Source organism: Balearica regulorum, chromosome 1, assembly GCF_011004875.1.
Source record: "Balearica regulorum gibbericeps isolate bBalReg1 chromosome 1, bBalReg1.pri, whole genome shotgun sequence".
Taxonomy (NCBI): Eukaryota; Metazoa; Chordata; class Aves; order Gruiformes; family Gruidae; genus Balearica; species Balearica regulorum.
In genome coordinates, this window is record NC_046184.1 from 93,692,768 (window position 1) to 93,715,213 (window position 22,446).

The 22,446-nt window shown below is 37.1% G+C and overlaps 2 protein-coding genes across 10 annotated transcripts in view; one reads left to right on the plus strand and one right to left on the minus strand.

Moving 5' to 3' along the window:
* The window catches only part of CMSS1 (cms1 ribosomal small subunit homolog), a 243,920-nt gene that overhangs the window by 187,468 nt on the left and 34,006 nt on the right, over positions 1-22,446 (minus strand). The window lies entirely within an intron of this gene.
* Positions 1-22,446, plus strand: part of FILIP1L (filamin A interacting protein 1 like) — a 208,020-nt gene that overhangs the window by 155,126 nt on the left and 30,448 nt on the right. For 2 of the 7 annotated variants that reach the window (XM_075766385.1, XM_075766396.1), the window contains exon 1: positions 17,548-17,704. The exons of 4 other annotated variants lie outside the window; for them this stretch is intronic. The gene's annotated coding sequence lies outside the window, so the exon portion shown is untranslated. Of the gene's footprint in view, positions 1-17,547; positions 17,705-22,446 lie in introns of those variants that run through there. One more of the 7 variants, XM_075766390.1, reaches the window with a different exon arrangement.

Consider the following 22,446-nt stretch of genomic DNA (forward strand, 5'->3'; position numbering starts at 1 on the left):
GTGCTGAGAAGTCAAAGGATTGAAAAGGGTTTATCTCAATGTTTTGATGGCAAACCAGACAAATACAAGTTACATACAAGGAAGAAGATACTAATTTTGTCAGCACCACTAGTTAAGTCTACAAATAAAGCAGTCTGCTGAAAACTGAGCATCAGGTAGATCTTAATTCAGAACACGGAAAACAACAAGCCCCTTCGCTCTCCCCGCCCCCCCCCATCCAAGTCTTGCAACAAATACTCAAAACTGCTCCTGAATTAGTTCTATGGAGCACACTTGGCCAAAATTTTCTCAAAAACAATGTATTCACAAACTTGAATACGAGCATCACTCCACTGATACTTGTACAGATTATCTGATGGCTCTACAAGGTAGGCAGAAATTTGGCACATTTTTGGAAGTCAGAAGCTCCAAAGATGTGGTTTAAGCAGCCAAAAACTCATAAAAAAAAAGGAGCAACTGTTTATAGGGCAACTAATTGCCAGGTCTCCTGCTAAGAACAAGTTCCTAAAGCTCAGCTGATCTAGAAAAGCATATGTCACTTTATTAGGAAAACGTAAGACTCCTGGTGGCATAAAAGCACAGATATCAGCCTTCAGTCAAGGAGGGATGGCAGTAGCGGCTGGCTCTCATCCAGCATTTGCTATATGGGTGTTGAAGTAACATGGACCAGTTGGACACAAGAAAAGGAAGGGAAAAAAGGATGAGGTCACTTGTGCTGAAAAGGTTGTCAGCATTACACAAGACACAACTACTCATGCACATGCGCTCCACGCCCAGCAGGCAGCCCCTATGTCTGTTTGAAATTTGCTCTTCTGCGGGATGGTTGCCAGTCATGGCACACAGACATGCTGCAACCCAGTTGCTTAAAAAGGCTGTACAAACCATTTGGAGTTTTCTCACACCATAAAAATGTCACATCTTGTGACTACAGTTTCATGGTGGTGGAATACAATGACCTAAGAGCCATGCACTCACTCTTTTCTGCCACCTGACAGCAGATATTAGTTGATATGTTTTAACCAACATACCAAAGCAAAAAACTCTACCTCAAACAGAAAAAGTCCTCACAACATTTTATGCTGGTGTGATGGCCAGTTCAAGGAAAAACGCAAATCAGCTGAAGGGTTTATGATACAAAATGTAGTTATCTCCTTAGCAGTTACTCGCTCAGAAACTGAGACTTGAACAGAATAGCAGAAGGACCAAATTTCTTTAAAAGTACTCTACAAAACAGATTCATAATCAGTAGGCAGGGCCCGTAATAAGGATACAAGTCCTTGTCTCACAACTGAATGCATTTACACTTAAGTAAAATAAGATATATAGAAACTACCAAATAGAGTACATTTAATAATTTTCCTGAAACATCTTTTAAAATGTCTCCTCGTTCCTCCAAAACTAGTATATTATTAATTTTTGTTGTTTAAAAAAAAAGGGGGGGGGGGGGGGACAGGTTTCCCCTCACATATTTATAAAAAGTAAGAAAAAAGCCCCTTACCAACACCACAAATTTCTACAAATTCCAGATGCATTTTCCTGGCTTTTTACTAACATAGGTGACAAGCAAAGTAACATAAATTGGTTTCCTTTCAAAACATTTGTTTTCATTCCTTTTGCTGATAGTATCTGTGATGTCATTTACTCTGGTAAAGAAACTAGCTCAGATTTCTCAAGTTTTCAGGGCGTTAGTTGTTAACACAGAGTACTAATTATGGAGGGGTTTCGTTTTTTTTTTTCCTTTTTAAAAAGCTAGAGCTGGCTTTTTATCTATTTTTAGAAGTTTAACACTGCATATTTTCCAAATTTAAGTAAGATTGGTAAAGCATCTGTCCTTCTTCTCCCCAAAATAAGCTACATTTGCTGGCATAATGCAACCAACTTATAAATGAGTATTTCTTTATAATCTCACATAGGACTTACCATCTCAAAATTACATCACTAGACCGTAAAATCCCAGAGCCAGGAGAGGTCAGTGAGAAGAGTGAACAAAATTAAAACGTCACTTAGTCAATTTTCCTTTTCCATGCAAGGATTAAGATCCCCTCAGAGTATGGGCCATAACACAACTGATCAGTTGCTGAGTTACAGTTCTCCAAGGGCCACACCACTCTTCAGAAAAGAGGCCATACTTCTGAAGGGAAATGTGGTGGGACATATTCTCTCAGGTTTTGATTAATCATTTTTCAATAGAAAGAAAACAGACTGCTTTCCTCCTAAGCATTTTTGAGAACATATTCTCTGGATTGAACAGTTTTCAGCTGCAGGCCAAAGTTAGTTCCTAAACAAACATTTTGCATGTCAACAGAAGCCCTATAGGACAAGGTTTGATTTTGACCTTCCCAACACTCTCACGTGAAATTGATTATTTAACTCAAGGCATAAAATTAACTGAGGAAACAGAAAGAGGTACCCATGTTTTCTCCACATCCCATGCAGTTTGACACCCTGCATTTTGCTTACAATTGTACACAGATGCGTGCACAGGGTAGAAATGCTGCTGCTTTGACTAAAGTTAGCAGGTTACCTCAGCATGTACTTCACACTGGAAACATCATTTGGATGATGCCTGTTTCCAGGACAGCTCTTCTTTTCACTAAGCAGTAAATCTTAAATTGCATTAAGCCATAAACATTCTTGCTAACTTAACATGGTAAAAGAATCCACAAAACTGAATATTAAAATACAGGAGTTTTTAAATTTTTCCTCTTTTAAAATAAGAATATGAACGAAGGCAGGTTTGTGTTTTTGCATCCACATTTTTCCTTCTGTTCCTCGGCTCTGAACCTCGCACATCACCTTCCACTCCCTCAGAGAGCTCTTTGGACAGATGTTATGAAGGAACTACAAGATACGGGCTACATATAGAAAACCTAAATAAATGGAGCATACATTTTTGTCTTTAAATAAATCAGTCCCTCAGAAGTTAAGTGCACCAATTATGTGGCTAACATTAGGGCAACAAATTTTCCCTTGCCTTCCTATTGCCATATGCCTGTCATTTTTTTTCCTACAGTTTCCACTCACTGTTTCAAACATATGTTGCCACTTATGTGCCAAGAAAGGAATCTCTGAATTACCCCCTTCATATATGATGAAATGGCAGACTGAATGGAGCCAGAGGGAACACCATTAGCAGTTATTCACACTTCTGTTTTCTCTTAACTTCTATTCTCCAAAGTTTATTCCTCCTATGCAAGGGGACGTAGAACTATAAAGCCATCCATGACTCATGCTGCAAAATATATAGCTGCAGCCATGTACCACAGAAGCAATTTTTTTTTTTTTAAGGCCACCTTAAATAAACTTTTTCTCCTTTCAGTTTCCAGATGGAAGATTCTTTTGTGAATCGCTTACCCAAGCATCAACACTGGTGATCCAACATTCTTTTCTTGTAAACTCACTGCTCAGTTTACCAGTGGTTTGCAGCCTCTCTCCCTGCAACTCCTGCTTCCCGGTGTCAGCCTGGGTGCACACTTCACAGTTCCAGAAGAGTGGACCTTGAAAAACATCTATAGCACTACCCACACTCTTCTTTTTCTGCTCAAAAGACGACCATGAAAAGATAAAGTCATGCACATAATTCGTCAAGGGCGGGGGGTGGGGAAGCAGAGGGAACCAACCAACCAACAGTAAAAGACAAATGGAGGGGAAAAACAGGATGCACAAACAACTAAAAAGCAAGTCAGTTTGATGACTTAAATTCCCACAATGCCAAGGTATCCATGCTCCTGAGGGTGGTTCTTCTGGCACCCTGAAAATCCAGCTGAGTAACAGCCTATGAGGATACAATATCTTCAGTGCTCTGATAACTCAGTAGAAAAAAAGCTATCCACTAAAACAGATGCCAACAGCTACCTCTCAACCTTGCTAACATTAAACAGGGGTAACAGGAAGTTAGTCCATCAATATTTTTTTAAAAACAGGTTAAAAATAGCCAAGTGTTTCCAGAAGGAGTCACTCAATGACAAACACAGAGCAAAAGTAGATGTGTTCGATAGTTTCAAGAGAAGTTACCCCCCAAAAAAAACCCAGAAATCTTTCATGCTACTAAACTAAAAAGAATTCAAATAAAACTAATACCATCACCATTTTCTTCTCTGATGCTCTTGCACTGATTATCAACATCAAAATCACCATGTGGTAACACTAGGTTTTCTCTCTTTTTTTTTTTTTTAATTTTTTTGTTTTCTTTTTGTGGTTTGTTTTTAATGTGAGGAGATACAGACAGAAGTCGTCAAAAGAAAAAAAAAAACCCACCCATATATTCAATGCCAGAAAATTACTTACAATAAATTGCATAATCAGAGGCCAAATAAATATCTTTTGCCTCCATTTAAATTCTCAAGATCGTAATGAAACCAGTAAGATGCACAGCCTGTAACTCTGTATTTTTTAAATTTTGTAAGGATGTTGTTAATTAAAGACATGGGTTAATTCTGAGAATGGAAACTATCCAACACATCTTACTTATACACTGTGTTTTGTTACTAAGTGACTCTTCCTGGACATGCTTGGTTATTTTTACCTGGTTTTTAAATATAATTGTCATCCCAGGATTTCATGTTTGCTATTTCCAAGGTGTCCTATGAAACCAACTGCAATTCATGCAGAATGCTGCTTTTCCTTAATTCTCAGAGTAGTGGCCCCAAAGTGAAATGATTTTAAGTTCTTCTTATTCCTCTTCAGTGCCACAAATTTCTGCCCTTACTGATATCAACCTCATCTTTTCTGGAAGTTAATAAGCAATTACTGTATTTCTTGGCAAACATAAACATAGTAGAATATAGCTCAAACCATCATATTTACGCTGATTCTGCAGTAGAAATTTAAGAAATCCTCCACCACTCACTTCCATCGCTAAAATGAACAAAAAGGCCCCCACAACACACTTAAAGTTGTTTTTCCAGAAAAAGAACTTTCTTCAGAAAAAGCATATAAAGAAAAGGAACAGTCAGCAGGATAAAGCAGTAAATACTGGGTCCCAGAAAGTTTCAAATGACCCACAGTTAGTGAGGGGATGTAAAAGTTCCTTGGTCCTTTTGCATTCAGGCTTATGTCACAGAGGCCAAAAGGTAGAAAAGTCACATGGCAAGTTGCACCGCCAAAAGAGAAATCCCACAGACCGATGTTGTTCTATCAAAATTGAGATCGGGCCGGGGGGAGACATGACACACACGGGACGGTACCCACCAAAACACCAAATCAATCTTGTTTTCCTAAACATACATCAGTAACATGTATCTTTAGCTCTGCAAAGTAACTAATAACCCTTTGTCCCAATGTCTGCTCCACCACTAAAGATCACTGGGAGACTGAAACAGAAAGATGTCTACATGAATAACTATAAGGGAGAAAATGTCACACATGCACACCCCAAACTTTTCTGAACAGAACTGCTGATAAGTAAAACAAGCTGGTAGGTTGCTACATACCACCTATTGCCCATCCAATGGATAAAATGAATGCAAGTTCCAACTGTTATTTCATCGAAAAATTGAATATTAACTGTATTAATTAAGCCCACTAAGTACTCATCCATGCTCTCTCCTGTGGATGAATGACAAAACAAAAAAGTCTAAGAACTACATCATCTGCTGTGAACAGATAAAAATACAGTGAAGTTTTCAATAAGTCTTCGTAGTGCGTGCCTTCCTTTCCACTTGAGGATCTTAAGTATTACATGCACTTACATCCCAGTTATCCTTGAAGTATCGAGACAAATATTTTGAGGCCAACATTTTCAAAATCTGTATCTTGTTTCAGGATTTTATGGGAGCACTGACCATCTGGAATTGATCTGGAGAAGAACTGGGGGATTCTGAAATGATCAAATCAAATTTATTATTTCTGAGGATACTTTGGGACAGGCACATCAACAAAAAAGTTGCCAACAAGTTCCCACTCTTCAGCAAATATATTTCAAAAGCAAAGTCAATATTGATGGATGACTCACACTGGTGCCTAATTTAGCCTGGGAGCAGGTCAAGAGGGGAGAGAGGAGAAAAATCCATGGCCTTGGCTTCAGTCAGTCTTTTCACTAAAAAAACACTTTCCGGTCTAAAAGGCACACATACCCCAAGGCTGACTAGCAGTTTTAATTTGAAATTTTGGTGCAATTTTATCCTGAAGCCATGCATAAAAACTACCTTAAGACAACACAGGAAATCACCTGTAGATCATCATAACATAAAGCTCAGACTTTTAAGTGGTTCTTTTTTGGTTTGTTTTGGTTTGTTTTTTTAATATAGTCTCATTTACCACAGAGTAGGGACTTATTTATTTTACTTAAAATTAGGTTTATGAAGTCCAAGTTCATTAAAACTAGACTGAGATCACACAAAATACCACAACAATCAATAAAGACCAAACTTTGGTATCACTTTCATATAGCTTGAGAACTATAAACTCCATAGTATACCTTTCACAAAGAAAAAAGTCTTACTAAAAACCAAAGTAGTTCTGAACCGGGTGATTAAAGTTGCCAGACACATAACAATAATTTGCACATATGGTCCTTAACAAGTTAGTAACTCTAAAAAGTCCTTGATTTAGATTAGAAAGACAAATTTAATATTCTGTAACCAAAAAAGTTTCTTTCCAGTATTTTTAAGTGGATCATTTTCCAATAAATTAAAACCACAGACTGAGTGAAAATTGGTCTGCCTCCTTTGAATTCATTAACAACAGGAATTACACTACATGAAATTTCAGCAAATCAGTTTATAAACATATCTGTAAAACTCTTCTGGTTCTTTTTGTTTGCTTCAATACATTTAAGTACATTTACAGAAAGAAGGCAAACTCGTAACCAATTTAAAATCTTATTTTCTTCAGCTACACCCTTCCCAAGCAAATCCTAACCCCAGTCTATTCTTTCAGTTCATAGTTGTTAGGAAGTTAATAGGATGGTTAGGAAATGGTTAATTTTGCAAGATTACGTCTTCCATATGCAACTACCATTCAGCGTCCCACCCTAAGGGTACAATCAACCAATAAAGACTTTGTTCTGATTATGTAATGCTTATTTGATATCCCACTTGAGAGCTCTTTTGGATGGAAAGACAACTATAGCATAGTGACTTCGCAAATAAGATGATGTAATGTTACTTTGGAAGTAAAAAACCATCTGAGCATGCTCACTGTGAACCATACAATTCAAAAGCCCAAGCACATTTCAGTCTGAAACATCAGATTGCTGGAGAGCTGTCTCTCCCTGTCTGGTTTGTTTATAGCTCTTACAAACTTTCTGACACCAAAGCCAGAACCATAATTTTCTTCAAAACTAGTCACACAAAAAACCCACCCAGAACAATCCACCTTTGTTTGAAGTTAACAGGTTCTCAAAAAATGGAATAAAAACTCCCTCACAACTTGTATTTATAAATAAGAATGTGAAAAACGTTTTCTAGATAATTCTAAGCAAAAGGGAGCCGTCAAAAGAACACACACAGGATTTGTCCAATTCTTAGAAGAGAAGTTCTATGTGGAAGTCCAACTTGTATCAATACACCTGTAGCTTAAGAGTTATGAAGGTGTTTAACTTGGGACTTAACAGTCAAAGATTGCAAGTGAACACATACCCAGTACATTCATTATTCATCAAAGTAGAAACAGTAATAGCCTATGAATGTCATAAGACCATGCATGCACACATACAGTTTTAAAAGGACTGTCACCTCATGAGGCTTTATATACAGAAGCTTTCTTATTTCAGGTCAATGAAGAAGTGTTTTTTAAAAGAGGAAAAAAAAAGGTTACCAAAAGCAAAACATCCAAATATTCACCAGAAGAATCACACAACAAAATAATAAAATTCTATTATCAACTTAGTAAAATCGCTTTCACTGAAGAGGTTGCTATGCATAGTGAGAGAGAGAACAATGTCAGGGTCAGAAGAATGAAGATGGACAAACAAATCCATCCCAAAGCTCTACTGGAAAACAAAGTGAACTTTTTTTTTTCATTGTGAAAGAGGTGACCATTTTCACTATCCTCAATGCCATGTAATTGACAGCAATAAACTGGCCCTACTTGAAATAAAAGATTCCTAAGATAATTCCATGCAGAAATGCAAGACACAGCCACTTTCCTTTCTAAACTCAGATTAATGTCAAAGTGAAAAGTACACGTGTGAGACTGTGTGGACTACTTCCTGATTCTGGACCTCTTCCCTTTCCCATTGACCACCCTTAGGGAACAAAAGGGCAATCCTAAGCCTCCCTGCATTCCAGTACAAATGCTAAAAATGCTTTGTAATCATTCCTTCCCAGTCACTCCATCAGACATTGGCATCTTCGCATGGTCTTCCCTCCACTTTCCAATAATCCACTCACGGATTTTCTTCTTTCAACATGACAAAGGCAAACTGGAACCTCACCTGACAAATGTTAGCCTCCTTTATTGCTCCTAGATGCACTTAAAAAAAAATCAGAGACGAGCACAGAATAACACAAGAAGGGGGAAAAAGAAAGAAGGGGGAAAAAGAAAGAAGGGGGAAAAAGAAAGAAGGGGGAAAAAGAAAGAAGGGGGAAAAAGAAAGAAGGGGGAAAAAGAAAGAAGGGGGAAAAAGAAAGAAGGGGGAAAAAGAAAGAAGGGGGAAAAAGAAAGAAGGGGGAAAAAGAAAGAAGGGGGAAAAAGAAAGAAGGGGGAAAAAGAAAGAAGGGGGAAAAAGAAAGAAGGGGGAAAAAGAAAGAAGGGGGAAAAAGAAAGAAGGGGGAAAAAGAAGGGGAAAGACTTGTTAATATCTGGTGAAATAGTTAAAAACCCCACAACTTCACAAAGTGACTGGGTCTACCTGTTCCCCTGCAGTTCTGAAAAGAAATAAATTATTATACTTGTAAAAGGATCCACAAACATGATTTCCCATCTTCCTTTTGTATTACTTAACATACTAATGCTGTTCCCTGAAGCCTGTAGGAATTCACTACCAAAAATGGGCAGCTTTCCTGCTTTTGAGAGATACCTAAAATAGAGAAGATGCTTCCAAGAAAGCATTTTCCACAATAATGAAGCAAAAGTAATGAGTCACAGTTTGGTTAAACAAGCCAAATTCTGTGACATCAATACATGTGGAACACATACTGGTACAACATTTAAAGCTAAGGTGTCACAAACAGCCCTCACTCACTTCTAAGGAATAACTAGCTGGAAGGAATCAACACCCTTTGAAACCGGTGTCCATAAAAGCTCAGAAATATCCACAACTCCTTTGTGTACATTTGCATATGCAAACTTTGCAGAACAATTCTCAAAAGGTCTGGAGGCATTTCAGAATTTGCTCCTGCTCAGATCCTGCTCTCCAAGGCTGAGGGTTTCCACAAGCCTCTGAGGTATGAGTGTTTCTGCTCCAGGGATACCTATCCCCTTCAGAATTGCTCCAAGAACTCTAACCAACCAGCACACTGACCTCTGAGCAAACTATACATAGCAACATCTTTCGGGCATGACTTGCATTGATTTAGATATACACAGATAGCTACAAGTTAAGGCTCCACTTACATTCCCAAGCCCCAAGGTCAAAGGCATTTTATAACTCTCAAATAAAGTGTTTATTCTTGTCAAGCTCTGTATAACCTTATGTCACTCTGGACACACTTTAGGCTTCCAGCAAAATAACTCCTCCTATTTTGGTAGAGTTGGATCCATGTATGCTCCTCTTTACTCAGCAGCAATACCAGGAAGGACTGATTTGTTTTATGTGAGAATAGCCTTTGCTCATCTACTATGGGGATTCCGAAATAAAAATAAACAAACCCAGGAAAATAGGATAAAACAAAAATGCATCAAAGAACAAATAAACTTCATGTGTCCCAAAACATAGACATCTTAAGAGGAGGAAAAGTCAACTTTAATCAAATTCTAAGAGGTCATGCACAACCAGGTCTCATTTAACACAACATACCTTAGGAATTCAGAAAATACTTATTCTTTTGCAACTTCTAGTTCTAGGCCTCTGATTATCATACATGGAATCCAGACACTTCTTTATGTATTACTTTAAAAGTTAAAGTAAATAAGTGTGATCATTTTCTACACAAAGGCTGCAAGCAGTATCATAAGTACCATATTACACTAACTAAATTGCTTTTCTCCCTCTGCCCTTGCTGCTGGCTAGAGTTATGCACAAATATTTACTTAGACATACAGTTACGTATTTATTGGGGAGGTGGGAGGATGATGACAGAGACACACACGTGGGGAACATCCCAAAGATTAACAAATTTACCATGCTTGAATCTTTGTTCTGTAGAGTCACCAAAGAGTACAAAGGTTAGTGATATTTTGTTGTACTATCCTTGCTAGGAAAATACAGCTATGTTAAAAAGATACGCAAAAGAACTACTTGAAATTATACATCCACTTAAGAAATCAGCTTATTTTTTTTCTTGAGTAATAAACACAGTCTGTAAGATAAATTATTAACAATTATCAAATGTACCATGAGATTTCATAGCAAAAGAAGCCACTTCAGATTTCTCTTACATGAAATTGTATCACTACAAGAAAGAATCAACACATCTCTACATTTAATCAATTCTACACAGTTCATCATGATCACACACTTAATATACACGCAACTGTTTATGGACTGTAACTATCTTTCATTTAATTAATATTAATCTTCATATTACAAGCTTCTGAGTTCACTGGCCAGGGCAAATAGAAGCCAGAAATGACGCTCTGTCAGAGTGCTTTCAACCATAGTACCAAGGGGAGACAACATTAAAAGGAACAGAAACTTCATCCTTAGAACTAAAAATAGATAACTGAACAAAAACAGATTAAAAGTAATCAACAACTAAAACAACCCCACAAAATAAAGCAGACCATAAAGCACTGGGGAAGGTTGCAGGGAAGACTGTTTAAAGAGTATAGGATTTAGGGACTAAAAAGGAATTTTTGTCTTTCCTTTAGGTGCTGGAAGAGAACTTCCTTAAATCACTGCTTTGTGCCTGAGTACAATTTTCAAGCATAAACCAATCCATAGGTTATTCAAACATTTAATTCATCTCCTGAAAGACTTACTAAGAAAGTCCATCCTATTGACATAACATCCAGAGACATGAGATCAATAAAAGTGTTCCCAGATAATGACACAACTTTCGCATTGCCAAGTTTAAGGTAACAGTTCTTAACGCTGACATATCTCATGCAGGCTGCCACGAAAAAGCCAAATTAATACCTTTTTGTATTTATTCCCCTTCCTCACTCAAAGGTTTTGTGAATTTTTTGTTGCAGACAGCAGCTATGGAGTGTCTGAATCTGCTAAATACATTTCCCCAAGCCCAAGAGACTCCTTGAACAGTACCTGCTGTGGGAAATACTAACACAAAGAACTACATGGGACTGCACACTAGGAGATCAAGAAATTCTGTAAATGCTTTTCCAGACTAGAGAATTGAACCACACAACTAAGTCACATTTCTGAACTATGAATTTATCAGATAGCTCAGCAATTCTGAATCCCAAAGGGATCAAAGTTTTACAAGTTACATTACATCCCTAGGAATTCACAATCTAAAATGGTCTGTATGGGATACATTTGCTTCTGCATTATTTCAATACAGATTCCTTGTTCAAGTATTGAAATCACCAATAACTTCGCAGTACTGTGCTTTAAACAGGGACTAGTGTATGGCCACTGAAATTGTAAAGATTAAGGAAAGCCTTTTAAACTGGTGGGTTTTGGGTGGGTTTTTTGGCAGGAATCCAGAAAGGGAAAAAAAAATTACCACAGTAGAGAAACTGTCTCTTATTATGTAGGTTTCATAACATAAATGTCAGCATCTAGAGACGCAAAGAAGGGCCTGTGGGCCCAAGAGCATGTTTGTGTTTTACTCGGCTATTGCAGGCAGCCCAACAAAAATACTTTCTCTCCTTGCCAAGTTTGCCTTCCTTAGCATCCATAGTCATTCTTTTACAACCTTACTACCTTTCAGATAAGCTCTAACAGCTACGTTTTCACTGGGTTAATCTGTAGGAGGCAAGAGAATCCTACTCAAGAGAATTATAACAATGAAATGGAAGACTCACAATACATTTTGATCCTGGATTCTCTCTACTTAACCACTAAAAAATAAAAAAGTATGACAACTTTGTACTTCTATATGCATAATATCAATGGCTCCAACAAGCGTTCTTACAGTTCCTAAGCTGCATTCAAGTCCCGCATTCACTTAAGGGTATGCCTCAAGCTTGTGCTCTCAAGGCAGACCATGGCCTCAAGTGACTCCTGTAAAACTTGCAACCTGTAAGAAATGCTCTGAATTCCAAATCCCTTCTACCTGTGTGCTCGGCTTTGTACTCTGAGGTATTTGTGGAATAGCATCACCCAGCAACAAGTAAAGAAACAATAGACATGAAAGGAGAAGCAGAAGGGAAGAGATGATCAGTGATATGGAGGAACTGAAAGACTTTGCAACTTGATTCTTCCCCTCATCTGTATCAAAGATTTGAAAGGAGCATGTTCCACTGACACCATGTTCAGTTCATGTCTATGCAAAAAGTTGAGTCAAGTTCACTCAAATCTGTGTGTTTATTATTCAAATAAAAATTCAACAGCTCAGAAAGAGGTTAAATCATTTTGAACAAAATGACTGAATTCACGGCTTAGGTTAACACGTACTAAAGAGCTGAGACAGGGATTCAGGTGGAGTCAGATTTGAAGGTCAAAACGTTTCAGTCACACCATTTTTCTGTAGTTCTACACGAAGGATCTTGCTTTGACTGGATTTCAAATGAGATGGATGAAGAAAAGCAGGCAACTAATTACACAGTGTCACATATTTTTTCTGAGGTCTAATGACTAGAGACAGGCATTTAAAATACGTTCTACTTTCCAAGCATGTTCATAGATGTGGAACTTAGTACCTTCCAAGGTACCTCACCACAACACTCTTCACATGATTACAACTCACTTGTGCTATTTCATTAATACCGAAACGGCTGTCATGCTTCCAGAAATAGCCCAGGCTTACTTGCAGTGGGCGAGGGGGAGAATAAAAAAATCTTAGTACAGAACACCACAAAACAAACCTTCAAGCCCAAACTGCTGCTTTAAATACACTGTTGTGCAGAGTTTTCATAGATTAAAGAAGGTTACCTCATTTCATTATGAAGAAAAGATTACTTGGCTATATATGATTTATATAGACTAGGGGAAGGGATACAAATTAAATTCTACTAATCTTTGCTCTTGGTAAGCTCTGCTGCACAAAAGATGTCTTTTTCATTAAAAAAATATCTTGGTCCCATATACAAGAAGAAACCATCTCACAAGTAGATACGCAGCACTTACCAGTTCTCCTTAGGAGAGAAGTCGGTAGTAGTAAAGAGATGCAGTCATCAACTTCTCAAGGTGGCGCCTAACAAAAAGGGATCTAATTATCCCTAATATTTGGCTAGGAATTTTATTTGTATCTGCCAAAAAAGGGAGAAAAAAAATTGAATCTGCAAACAATAGGAGAGTTTGGGAAAATATTTCTTCCTGCTGCCAAAAAAAATTAAAAACACACAGTAATGAAGATATGAATCTCTTTCCATTCACGGTCCATAGTAAGACACATGACTCTAAAGAATGTTATCTTTAGAACTTTCCCCTGCTTCTCCCCCTTGCCTTCCACATGCAATTTATTAGTTGTCAGTGCATTTCAGACTGTCACTTAGCCATAAGAGCCTCCATATTTCTCTTTGTAATATTCAGAAATTAATCTATGCATTAGGATATAAAACATGAAAACACTCTTTACTGATGAAATCTAAGAGAGCGTCAACCACAATGTTAGCAGAAGTAATAAAGACAAATTGAATAGAAAATTTTTGAAGGATGCTATCAATCCAAGAAATAATTAAAGAGTGAGTTAATGTCAAAGCTCCCACAGACTTCAGAGACAAGGCTAAGCATACATTGGAGAGAAATCCTTGAAGTCACATGAGTTATTAAAACATTAAACATCAGATCCCATTTATGCAAGTCATTAAAATTCAACTTGTCAATCTTGCATGTGTTTCAGTTCAGCAGTATCACTTGCAAAGCTTAAGCAGACCACCTCCAAAAAAGCAAACAGTTTTATATAAAATGCTAATAAAAGCTTTGACAGTATTTGTACTTCTGTAGATGTCTATTTTTGGAATATTAAAATAACCTGAAGATTTAGACCCCAAGGAGAATGTCCAAAGCATGAGCTTCAATAATATCTACATGAAGTAAATATGACCAAGAGTCTGATTAAGCCAAGTATTTCAATATATCATTAAAATCAGGCTTATGCTGAAGTCCTTTCTTTTTTCAACAAAAATACACAGGACTATGTTTTAAGTGCTTTGTTGAACTGAGGCCCAAGTTCTAATTTCCTTTATTTATCTTAGATACAAAACGGCAAAAGGAAGGGGTCAAATGCTGCAATAGATAGGTTATGGGTTTAAGGACACTGGAACTGCTGCTGTGAATTGCCATGGGAAGAAAAAGGAAAGAGTAGTTTAACCATGAAAGTAATGGGAGGAATTCAGATAGTTTAAGATAAAGTCTAAACAAGACCCTCAACATCTTTTAGCTTATTTGTATCTTTTCTGTCTACTACACTCTTCCATCTTTCCAGTTTCTATTTTTTTTCCAAGTAAAATCCTGAGAAAATGTGGGCACAAATAATGATACGAAACGATAAGCAGAGAGACTAGATTAAAGCCGCTGCAAGCAGGCTGCAGGGAGCAGCCCTGGGTTGTCAGGGGATGCACCAAATGATCTAATATGGTTTTCATCTGGTCTCTAGTGTCTACAAATCCACAGTTCCTATTGCTGTCACAATACTTGCAAATGCACCAATTCTGAAAAAAACTATGTCTAGTAACTAAGGAAACCAAATTCATTTTCAGGGACCAATGGAGAATGAGACAGGTATATGTGCTTTTTTTCCCCCCTTCAGTGAAGTTCACCAGTGTGCCAGGATTCTACTTACATACTGGAAGACACTTTGTAAAAAAGCAGTAAAGGAAGCCTTCTCAGTAGATATAAATAATGTTATAGTAATCCAAAACTTGGAATATTTAATTATATAGTTCCTTAACAGGGCTTGGAATAACACTGTACTCTGTCCTTTATTAAGTTGTGACAATACAAGAGAAGGAAGTCAGGTCATTACACATTCAGCTGATACTCTTTGATAAAGCTGTTTCGTAGAAGGTCAGAGATGTGCACTTTTGTATTGCAGAGGAGAATTAATTAAAAAACTAGAAGTTCATACTTTGGCCATCTCCAGATGTAAACACAGGCTTATAAACAGGAGGATTTGCATTCCCTATTACCTGCTCCAGCCTGCCCCCAGAACACCAATAAACTTATCACCAGCACTGTCTGAGCTGTGATCCTAGTAACTCCAGAACAGATCTGGACTGTTAAGGATAGATTTTTGATTCCGAGCTTTTGAGAAGTCATCTTCTTCAAAGCTGTGTCTAGTCTACAACGGTTTCATGTGGGAGGACAAAAATGCAGGCAATTTTCATATCAAGATAGATTAGAGAGATAGTGGGTTTGCAGGTGAAGGAAAATATGTAGGGGGAAAAAAGTTGCAAACGGAAGGAAAGAAAAAAAATTAACAAAGAAAAACACAGAAACAGTAGTTTTCACTCTAAGCGTTTGTATGCTTGCACACACACACACACACACACACACGTAAATAAGAACACATGCACATTTAACTCCTAGCTACCTTTCCCAGATCTATTTACCTGACACCCCCTGCAAATCTTAACTGGATACAGCATCCTCATAAAGCCTGCTCTAAGCCAGTACCCTGGATCTGCACCTGTCTTTTTAAACACAGTCCCAGCAGAAGGGGTGAATTTGTAGCTGAAGTCAACTTCATGTTCCCCATACCAAGGTCACCTCTATGAGCTTTTACGTAATTCAAGTGATCCCCATTGGCACAATACTTTTGGGAAAAACTGTATAAAATGCTAGTTCCCAAAAACATTAGCCAAGCAACTGAACAGTCCAATTTTAGTTAAAGGACAGAATATTTTTTGTATGGATTTCATTATTAGATCTCCCTAGAATAGGAAATAAAATATTATCCTGGTTTGTCCACTGGAATATTCAAATAAGACATTTCATTATCTCCAAAACCATTTTGGAAAGGTCAGTATACAGGTATTGCACTATTAAATAGATTTGGAAGTTTTCTGATCAAGCACCCAAATCTGAACTTCCTCAGAAACTTCCAAGCGGATATAGTAGGATTATCCATACACACAAGCAGAACGCTTCTGAATAAGTCTTTAGCCAGTCGCAGTGCAAAGGGCTGGCTGAAATTTTCTGACTAAAGTACCTTTTTCAGACTACACTCAGGGTAAACATGTGCAAGGTAGATAAGAGATGTCTGTCTTTTTAATGAAATGCAAACACTTTAATCACCATTTGTCTTCATACCCCCAAATAAGTAAATTGCCTTACATTACCATTATGCTCAAGTATGATAAAACACACAAAAAGCAGACAGTAGAACAGCTTAAGCTATACTGAAGTTTATCTGAAGACTAAAATTCAAATGCTGCCAATAAATGAGTTGTGGGTGCACCTACTTTAACAGTGCCACACAAAATAGTGTAGAACACCTTTCAACGGTCTAATTTACCCATTAATACAAAAGGAGTTTCATTAATTCCTGTTAACCCCTACTGGAATTTCAACAACAAGTTTTGTGGCTATTTCAAGTATTTCTTCCTTGTGTTCTCAATGTTAATTCAGGGTGTACACTGAAGGACAGGGAATACAAGAGATACATTTTAAGCTCTTCAATCTAAATCCTACTTTTTGGCTTCCTGCCTCTTTCCTAAATATTAAAACAAACGACTCATTTCTTTAAAACCTTCTTACTAAAAATAGTTGGTTGGACTGCTTAATTGTGTTAGCTGAAACACAAACATATGAAAAGGAAAGGGTTTTGTAGGAAAAACATTGAAGAGAAAAAAAAAAAAAAAAATCAGATTTCATCTGGCCTTCCCATCATCACTTAGAGAATTGTTTTGTAGTTACATCATCAGGAAATAAAATACTATCCTCTGAGGACCCCGACTCTTTACAGAAGGAAAAAAAAGGGGGGAGAAAAAAAGAGGGGGGAAAAAAAAAGGAAGGCTCGAAGTTCATATCACCCTCTGAGGAGTTCAGTTAAATTCACATATTTGTCAAATTAAAAAAAGAAAGAAAAAAAGAAAAAGCTTCCTTAGAACAACTAATTAAAGAAGATGACCTTCAATTTAATTTTTCCTTTCTCAAATTCTAGGCTGCAAGATTAAGTGGAAAACATTATAACTAATCAGCTAGCAACTTCTAACGACTTTATTATCAATAATAGAAAGGAACTGCCCTAACCCAAACCTTCCGCACATTCTTCTTGGCCATGAACTAGTAGACAAATGAAATATTTCACACAGTCCTGAGCGTCAGCTGGAGCCAGAACACATTAATAAGCTTTCTAAGTTCTGGCTATCACTAAAGTACACCAGTCAGACACGACGAGTCTGCACAACACAGAGTGCCTTATATGGCAAGGCAATGACGTAATGCTCCATAGGCTTGGGGCATGCAAAGAGCCTATCTCTCATTGTTTAGTGGGACTGCTGGAATGCTCACATCTCTGATGCTACAGCTGAACGCCTCACACCATGGAGCAATAGCTGACCCAGGAGTTCTATAGTCCAGGAGTGCAAGGTAAGGGAGAGGGTGGGAAGCAAACTACTTCTGGCAAGCACTGGCACTTCTTGCTTTTTCCTAGTGAGATACTTCTTTTTTAAAAGTCCCTTCCAAAAAAAGGGGGAGGACTGAGAAAGAATGAAATACCCCAAAACAGCACCAGGAGATCCAGAAGATGCCTAGTTACTCAGAAGTAGGATAAATATTTCAAGCGTTAAAATTGTATTTTAAACAATTCCTGCAGAGCCAACAGATGAGGAATTAATTTAATGTTAAAGGAGGTAGTCATGAATTACATACACTTTCCAAATGGTCGGATAAAATCACGACTGCATTTAAAGCTGTGGAAAGAGTCCAACTGTATTGTAAGATATTAGGTAGAGCTACTGCCTCTCTTTATGCTGTATTTATATGCATATGCTATGTATTAGTAGACATGTATGCACACATGTCTCTAAGCATTTACTATACTTTTGAACAACTTTTATTGCAGTTTACAGAGGAATGTATAAATTGCCACAAACATTACTTTGCAATAAGATTATGCTATGTCTGAAAGAAACAATTGTAACTAGTTTAATTACTAACAAACTTTTCAACTCCTACACACTGCTTCCCTCTTCCGTGTCTTGTGTGCAAGTGTCAAATCACAAGAGGACAGAACTGTCAGATTTTGATGAAAAAACTTTAAATCCCGGTCAAACAAATGACGAGGCTTTCAAAATCAGAAAACCCACTGGTCTCTTCGAGGCTTATTCTACAAGATGCAGAATAGTATTTGCAGTTATTAACTCCAGAAAACAGAATGGAAAGCAGTTCTGATGAGGCACTAAACACCTTGAAAGATCAGGCCTTAGTGTGTTTATAATTCACATCTGCATAGCATACAAAACTACACTGTCCTCCCCCTTGATTTAAGGACCAAACCCTGTCAAATCCTTGTTTATAGGAACACTGCAATTAAGTCAATTGTACTGTCCTACTTGCACATTCAGACTACTAAGCATTGGTCTCCAGAGCCTTGTGTGTAATTTAAAATGTTAGAAGAGTTAGACTCCTTAAAATCTTTAAACTCAAACTCTTCTTAAAAGCAGAACATGGTTTTTTGTATGTTTTCATTTTCTTTAATATGAAATTAAATTGACATTAAATGTTAGGACAGCAGAAAGGGGTTGGGGTTTTCCCCTTCATTTGATGTTTTAAATCCTGCAAAATCCTTGTTCAAGTATATACTTAATAAAAATCAAAGCTGATACAATCATATGCATTTCTGTACTATCAAGCATACATGGATTTAGAAATTGAGTCAAAATATCACATGTGAACATTTCTGTGACTTTTTTTTGCTTTAAACACCAAGACAATATTAAGTACTTATTTTCCACATGCTTCTAAAAACATAAATATATAGACAGACATTTAATTTCAAAGCTAATGCAGGTATTTCTGTATTATTAACCTTGGCATTTAGATAAAGGTCACATCCATGTTTCCAAGATAATTTTTCTTGTAACGAACAAAGTTTGCACTTCTGTTGATGCCTTTAGTCTGCCTGGCTATAGAATCAGGGAAGAGGGCACTGTATAGTAAATATAGAATGAAAAGAATCCTAGCAACCAGAACAAATATAAGTTTATAGTAGAAAACCAATACCCCAGATCAGTATCCTAAGCTCCTTACGTCTTCTGCTCATTATTCTGTCGTATCTGCAGGCTTGCAACCTATGTCCTAGCATTTTTAGATCTCCTTCCTGATAAATGATTATTTGGTTTCCTACATATTCTATATCCAGTTGATTTAATAATAAATACATTGTCAAGTTAGAAAGTGGAAAAGTTAGCTATGTTATGTAAAAGATATGTTATGAACCAAAATTAAGTAACAGACCTCAAAAAATGTGTCCGAGTAGAAAGGATAAGCTGAAGTCAAAGTACTATAATATGATGAAGAAAAAATATTCATAGAAATGCTACACATTTCTACAGAATAAGCATATATTTGATAAAGGCAGTAACTAGAAAAACTATTTCAGCTCCTCCAAATCCAACAGAGGGTAACATTTATCATTAATGCCTGCTTTAGCAATATCCAAAGTGCCATCTGTACTGTGAATGCTGCTAGCCTAATATGGATCATAATATCTATCAAAAGCCAGAACTCTATTTCCCATAGTCTGTCTTAGATCGAAAGGGAAAACATTCCTCACTTAATACTTACAGGACCAATATTGCTCTCATTTATACTGGCAAAAGTCAAAAATAATTAGACTGAGGTATAATGATTAAAAAATCTCACTGTTGTTTCCCCCCACCCTCAGCATTACACTCCTTTGTTTTATCAGATTTCTTAATATGTATTGAGATTATCTCATTTTAAGCAATTAAAACATTAGCTTGCATCACTTAACAGTAAGACAGTAAAAGAAAAAAATTATCACATAATTCAGTCTTCAACAACTGTATTTCTTCACTTAAATTGTTATAGTAACTTTCTACAACATCCAATGTAAAAAGAAAGCATTTTAAGAACAAGCATATCCTCCAGAAATGAAATTCAGCTTCCTATCAAACTACATTGACCCTTTGTTCCTTCCCCGTCACTTCCCTTCCCTCCACTGACAAATACCATGTAACTTCTGACAGTCCAATTTTTAGAGATTTGACCCAGAAGACGAAGGGATGTAACTTACGCTTATTTTATTTTCCCTATCAGTATTAGTAAAATCAAATTATTGCTTGATTTTTGCTAAGTAAAAGCAGTTTCATATTATTTACCTGATACTGTGATAAATTATCACATTTGCCATAGTCATGGGATAAAAAAAGTCTGGTTTTACTCCCAGTGAGTTTTCCCTCTGTGGCAGTTCTTAAAAGACTGGCATTTTTCTTCAGGAAAAATTCTTTACCATGTGTAGTTTGGCATGGGTAAGTGAGCAGCCACTATTTCCCTGGACCTCTCCTGCAAACAGCTTCTCTCAAATTCTGGGTGTGGTAGTACCTGAACACTGTTCATTAAAGAAGCAATTAAAATATTTAAGTCAAAGAATCCTAAGGAGTTTACAATGTAGGAAGACGTATCTGTAAAAAGCATCCTATAAATTTTTAGTTCTGACTCATTAATAGTTCCCCTTAATACTTTAGCCTGTCATCAAGTTGATTTGAGCTTAGAAACTATGCCTCACCAATAAAAATAAATTATTTTTAATTGCTTAGGTTTGTTTTTCTCATATTGAATGGATTCTGCCATGGCATCCTGAAGTTTATATTGAGCTTTTTTTGAAGTTGAAAGCTTGGTTAGTTCAACCATTCACTAAACTGTATTACTCAGTTCCAAGAGGGTAAGAGGCATTGCTGAAAAATTCTAAATATAGCACCCAGCCTTGTGATTTAAGTGAAGTAATGGACATTTTGAGTCTTAACACCTCTCAGTATGTTATGCTGATTTTGAGGTTTGCTGCATTTTCTGTCAGCAGGACAAAAATCACTTTGATTGCATGTCCAGGGCACCATGTTGTTTCTGGAAGGTCCAATAACAGCACTCACGCTGATGGACCAATGGAGCACACTCAGGCATTCACAACTCACGTTCCTCAAGCGTTCACAAATTCAAGGAAAATATATTTGAATATTTTCTGTGGCAGCCCGTAGCCTCCAGTTAAAAACAGTACAAAAACAACACCTCCCAAAGCACTGCCTCCTCACCAGAACAACAGAACTGAGGTGACAGTGAAGAGGTGAATATTCACACAATAAATGAATGCTAGCTGAGCAAACATCCAGCAGCCTTCTTTAATAAGCTTGGGGGTGAAAGTTCAAACCAAGCTCGCTAGACAACATTTCAACACAACTCGAAGTCCTATAACCTGGTCATCCAAGTTGATAAATACACATACTTTTTGCCTGTTGCAGAAGTCACCCTTTCTGCTACAGCTCGCCATGCACATCACGATGATGTAACAGAACTGCTTAACTTCGGCCTTGAGCTGGGCAGGGGACCTATGGATGACCACCAGAGAGCGGCTGCTGTAGTAAATAAGCAGAACTTGAGCCACTTTGCTTCACACTGCATGTTCACAGAAGCTGAGCAACCAGAGCCCACAACGACCTAACTGCTCATACTTGAAGCTTCTACCTACTTCAGGTAGGGTACACAAAGCTTCAGTGAACATGACTGAAAACGTGGATGGAAAAAACTAAATACTTCTGACAAGAAAAACATTAATCTTGCATACATTTCAGGGATGTGAAACAACACATAACCAGATTTCATTGTCCTTTATAGGCTTCCAAAGGCCTGGGAAGGAACACAACAGTTGCACTTAAAAGAAATGATAGGTTAGAGTTCTTAAAGATCTTCCTTAAACCTAATATTCAAAGCAATGCCTTTCAAATTCATTCCAGAGAGTGGATTTCAAACTTTGTCCTCTTTTATCGGTGACACAAAGCTTATCTAGTGTTTGCGTAGCAACTACTGAAATGAGAGCATAAGAGAAAGAGGAAAAATTTTAAAAACTAAAATGAAGCAGCATGCTGCTACTACCATGAGAAAAAACACAAAAAGCTCTTTAAAAATGGAAAGTAATGCCCTCATAAAGCTCACATTTTAATTATATATTGAATTTCAGCACATGGACAAAACCTTCTTAGAGAAAGTATAAGCTGACTGAATTCCATCAACTTGTTATGGATTTAATCGATATTCTGATAAAATTTGCATAACTTTCAGTCATTAAGTCAAATTATGAAGAAAATTAGAAAATT